Raw genomic sequence first — 5,946 nt, forward strand, 5'->3', positions numbered from 1 at the left:
ATCTTTGTGACTGCATTTGTAATTTCTGCAGACGAGCTGGCGCTTTGTGAAGTGGCTTCTTTACAATGGTTGTCAGTGGTTGATGGTCTGTTTGTATGGTTATTTGTTTCCGATATATGTACTGATGGAATTTCTTTGTTGCAAACACAATGCTTAACAGCTCTTTTTCTATTTGTGCATAGCGCTGTTCGGTTTCTGTCATTGTTCGTGAGGCAAATGCTATTGGTTTACCATTTTGGAGGCATGCACAGCCTAAATCATACTGGAATCCATCGCATGTAAGGGTTAAGTGATTGGTCACATCGTAATATGCAAGGACTGGTGGGCTTGTTATCATACTTTTAAGCTTCTCAAAAGATTCCTGCTGATGTGGTTGCCAACACCATTGCGTGTCTTTGTGTAACAACTGCCTTAAGGGTGCTGCTACTTCACTAAAGTTCTGTATGAATTTTGAAAGATAGTTTGGCATACTAAGAAAACGGCTTAAAGTTTGTGTATCATTTGGAGCTGGCATCTCGCATATAGCCTTTATCTTTTCAGGATCAGGTTTTATACCATTGTCGGTTAGAAGGTGTCCAACATAGGAAACCTGACTCTGTCGAAACTTGCATTTGTTCAAGCGGAGTCCAACCTTTTGAATTTTCTGTAGCACCTCCTCTAAATTCTTGTCATGCTCGTCTTGATCTTTTCCAGTGACTAGCAGGACATCCACAATTATCTCACAAGGATATCCTTCAAAGAGTATTTCCATTGTGCGTTGAATTACTTCTGATCCACTATTGATATATACCTTTGTTCAACTACCCAGGTCTTTAGCATGTGGGCCCCATGTAGATAAATATGGGCATGTCAATATGTATTTTCCCAGATATTTTGCACATCTAACCCATGTGGATTGAATGTGGGCATTCCCATAATTATATACCCAGTTATTTGGCATATTGGTCCCATGCAAATTAAATATGGGCATGCTCATAAGTAACTGCCTATATATTTGGCATATGGGCTGAATTTGGATTAAATATGGGCTTCCCATATTTACTTGCCCAGGTATTTGGCATATGGGTCCCATGTATATTATATGTTTCCATGCCCATAAGTATTTTCCCAGATATTTGGCACATGGGCCCAATACGAAATTAATACGAGCATCCATGTTCAACTACTCAGGTCTTTGACATGTCGGCAGCATGTAGATAAATACAGTATGGTCATGCCCATATGTATTTTCGCAGATATTTGGCACATGGGCCCCATGCGGATTAAATGTAGGCATTTCCATATTTATCTGCCCGGGTATTTATCATATGGGGCCCATGTACTTTAAATATGGGCATTCTCATATATATTTGCCTATATATTTGGTATATGAGCTCCATATGGGTAAAACATGGGCAAGGCCCATATGTGATTGCCTAGACGGGTCCCATAAGGGAATAATATGGGGTAGCCCATAAGACTTTGCCCAGATATTTTGCATATGGGCCCCATGTGGGTTTGTTACCTGGGATATTTATTTCGTAGGAAAGAGGCTGGTACGTGTTAGTATACAAATAGATGGAAATATAAAAGGCTGTGCTAACTTCAATTTTACCGTCTTTCTAGTCTAAATACAAGTTCTGTTTATAAAGTGCACAGAAACTTTTAGCCAAATGTGCTTAATCAATATTAAAATTATTCTAATTATCATTAATTATAAATTTTTGTAAAAATATCAAAATGATGATTAGATTGTTATTGTTGTTAAAACTAAATCATCTTGTTTATTGTGACTTAGTAAGCCATTACAGTACTTCTGATGATGTCAATCTTCAATTTTGTACTCAAGCTGTCAAGTTTTTTTTAACTAAATTAGACCATGTTCCTCTCCAAGTAACACAAATAATTATGTAGTTAATAATCAGCCAATAAATACCAAACAGCGACAATGAAGTTTGCTTTGCTTCCAGTACTCACAAGAATTCAGGATGTGAATCTTCATCTCGGATCAACTGATGAAAATAGGCAAAGTAGGGGCATTACTACAATATACCAATAGACTAATGTTTACTATGGGATGCAATGTTGTAACGTCCCAAAATGCCTTTGTGCCTGAATAATGTAAAGAGGATGTACTTCAATTCAGCTGCACAGTTTTCCATATACCAAATAGTATGCTTTTGTATCATTTGAAATAATAAGAGTGTCAGTGTCATAGCTGAAGCATCAATTAAATAAAGTAGTTGATGATTAACAAAAGCATCAATTAAATAAATGCAATCCTTAGTTAGCTGAAGAATTCATTGAATAATACAGTTGTTGGTTACCTAGAAAAAGTAGGGGAAAAAAACCAATCTGATATAGCACACAGACACAATATTCAAAATCAACTAGACAAAGACAAAATCTAAACATCACGGGGTAACAATCAAAATCTAATTCCACAGCACTCGTACCCAAAACGCGGCACCCTGGCCCCAAAGGTGATTTAAATAATTACTGTATTTAAGAAAGTTAGCCCCTGAGCAATTCATTCCAAGTAAGACTCATCTTAGAGTTAAACAGAGCATTAATTTTGACAAAGATACCAGACTGTAAAGACTATTGTTAGTTCTATTCATGAAGCAATACACAGATTTATGCAAATCAGCTGATGTTAACTCGATTGACCCGTTCAAAACTGCTTATTTTTTTCAATATAAATTATAGTAGATGAGATAAAGGAGGAAGATGATGAAATGGAAATTTTAACTTAATTATAACATTTATTAGAACTTTATTTTTTGTAAAACTTGTATCATACTATTACTACCCTAAAATGGAAAAGATTTTAGGGTATTTTAGGCATTTAGAAAAAAATTTCCTGAAGGGGGTTTGCAAATTTATATAACTTTGAATTTCTGTTGTTTCTCACATGATCTCTTCATAGCGATGTATATTAACAGAAAATATCAAGAAAATCTGTTCATTTCATTTATTTCATTGGCACAAACGACCCAAAGGTTGCGTCAGCAACAGTGCGCCATAACACCACAAGTGGAGCCCACAACCTTTCGAACAAAGAACAGTACAGTAAAATTACAAAACAATTAATTACAACATAACCATAAAATTGTAGGGAAATTTAAAATCAGTAAAAAACAATAATAATCACGAAAGGCCAATACCAAACAATTAAAAATTATCGTTCATTTTTATACATTTTTATAGGGATAGAGAGATGATGAGGAGGAGAAGGATGAGGAAGAAAGAAGAGGAAGAGACAGAGGAATTGTAAGCTAGATATTACTATCACATCTTAGAAAATAGGAAAGTAACGAATATACTGTAGAAGCATACATGATGGAACTGGTTATAATCATTAAAAAAAAAAACAGGAATGAACGTTGTTCTATATTGGTTTATGATCATGATGAAAAGTTGGTTAAAACCAAGTGCACATTCATATCATTATATTGACAGGCAATAGTTGTTTAATATTATAGGGACAGAGAGATAAAGGAAGATGAGGTGGCGGAAGACTTGTAAGTTATGATAACAGAATTGGATATACAGGACAGTAATCAGGGTGGGATGGGGGTTCAGGCTCAGAATCAGGGCATATATCCTACATGTAGGACATATTCTCTGAGGAGGCAAAGCTGTTTGACAGGGGGATAAGGATAACTTTAGCTTGCCTCGATCGAGCCGGGGGAGGGGTTCGTGAGGGGGGGGTCACCACCATCCTTAATGAAATTTTTTTAAATAGGGACTTCTGGATGGCTCGAATTGGCACTTACATATAAAGTTATTTCTGTTGCAATTAGTTCTTGGTTAATCCACAGGACTACAGTGCAAAATTAATTGCTGGGTCGTTTGGTGAAGCATCCACCAAGAGCCGCAGGCCTGAGTTAGGACTAATGTGGTGGGGTTGGGGGCGGCTGTTTAAAACTAGTGATTTAGAGGGAATTCCCAAAAGCTCCTGACATTTTAAAATATATAAAGAACTGTATTTTGAATTAAAATAATGCAAATTCAAGATTAGGTATACTGATTCACATTTTGAGAAAATTCTTTGTAAGAAATGCTTCTTTTAGCCCCTCCCTTTTTCCCTATCGACCTAGGCTAGTAATAAACACTAATGATAATCGTAATCTTTGTAACTATTTCAAGAGGAACCTACACAGTTTCAGCAGCTAGTTCTAAACTAATTATGTAAACTGGTGCCATGTAAAATTCAACAATTGTAATGAACACAGTTTTCAATAACTACTCCTCTAAAAATTAAAATATTATTGAGGGGTCTGCTTTCGATTTTCCCTAAAAATATTAATATTAATTTGAGTAATTATAAATCATTATTTATCATTATAGATCATTAGTATGTATTTTTTTTTTAAGAAATGAAGACATAGAGGAGGAGAAAGAAGAAGAAGAGGAGCAAGAAAGGGATGAGGAAGCAGATGAGGAAGAGACAGAGGAAGAAGCAGAGAAGGAAGAGACAGAGGAAGAAGCAGAGGAATAAACAGAGGAGGAAGAGACAGAGGAAGAAGCAGAGGAAGAAGCAGAGGAGGAAGAGACAGAGGAAGAAGCAGAGGAGGAAGAGACAGAGGAAGAAGCAGAGGAGGAAGAGACAGAGGAAGAAGCAGAGGAGGAAGAGACAGAGGAATTGTAAGTTATATGGCAAAATATTATTTTAAATTACTGAGTTTTGTTGGTACAAGTTAAGTTAGATATTCCTATCATATCTGAAGCCGGGTACTCACTGAGCCCGACAGTTGCCAGCTGACATGATTCTAGAAAAAAAGTGATGATACACGAGCAACAGATCTTTTTAAATGGTGATCCATTCAGCATTCAGACTGACACCGACAACAGACAGTCTCATCATCTAGCGCTGACAGAGAGCAGAGTTGGATTCGTCGTGTGATGGTCATAAGACTGTCATAAGAAGAGAAGTTGATGAGTAATAAATATAGAGGCATACATGATTGTAATGTCTTTAACATTGTTGTTTAATGAGTTTTTGGAAGTGAGCCCTCTTTGGGGCGCTTTCAGTTCAACTAGTTAAAACGGTAGTTATGGTACCTTATGTTCTGAGGTAAATATCGTTAAATTGTTAGTTTAAAACTTGCATAGGTTTTATTAAAACTAATTGTCTCTATGTTTATGTGCTAGAGATAATGCTGCACTGTAGCTTAGTATTGATTATTGATATTTGTGCTTATTATGGCACGATTCTATATGAGCATATCTAGCCTAGTTTTTGATACACTATGCATGAATGTGTATGTAGGAGCCTGCATGCTGTGTGAGCAAAGATGTGACCTTTGACCTAAGGCAGTAAACTTTCAGGTTGTGTTAGCCTAGCTTTGTTTTTATAATGTTTATAAAGGGTAATGGCTATTTTATATATCCTCTTAGAAATAGTTGCATCACCCAGCTATGTGATTATATTTTAGAGATAATTTCTGTACCATCCATGACTTTGATTATTGAATTATTTGCAGCTGGATAGCCAGTGATCTTGGATATAGCCAGTAATCTTGGATACGTCTTGAGAGGACAGCACAGTTTATGTAAGAAAGATAGGGTACATGCATATATCCTTGAAATATTTAGTACTGTATTTTATACATCTTTTTTTGGGTTATGTCTTATTAGCATCTATTGCTTGTTGTTTTTGCAGTTACCAATAAATGTTCAACGAATGAAAAGTGAACACGGTTATACGACTGGATTTCAATATTGACTTTTATTGTCGGGCCAGTACAATGATAGAACTGGTTATAACCATGTTGAAAAGTTTTTGGAGACATTAGGTCATTGGACATCAGAAATTAGTAAAATATATTGAGGGCACTCACTCACTCACTCAAATATATATTTATTGCAAATATAATTTAGGTTTTGAAATTTAAAAGATGGAAACCAAGACACATAAAAAACATCAAATGATTAAAAATACACTTACATCATCATTAAGAT

General features: G+C 35.7%; 1 long non-coding RNA gene across 1 annotated transcript; it reads left to right on the plus strand.

Moving 5' to 3' along the window:
• The first annotated feature begins 4,966 nt into the window (after positions 1-4,966).
• On the plus strand, positions 4,967-5,709 carry LOC117108436. The gene is made up of 3 exons (XR_004445365.1): positions 4,967-5,059; positions 5,469-5,537; positions 5,648-5,709. It is a non-coding gene; the product is annotated as an uncharacterized LOC117108436 (long non-coding RNA).
• Positions 5,710-5,946: the final 237 nt, after the last annotated feature.

The sequence above is a fragment of the Anneissia japonica genome, unplaced genomic scaffold (genome assembly GCF_011630105.1).
Source record: "Anneissia japonica isolate Jap-2015-1 unplaced genomic scaffold, ASM1163010v1 scaffold5324_len57667_cov147, whole genome shotgun sequence".
NCBI lineage: Eukaryota > Metazoa > Echinodermata > Crinoidea > Comatulida > Comatulidae > Anneissia > Anneissia japonica.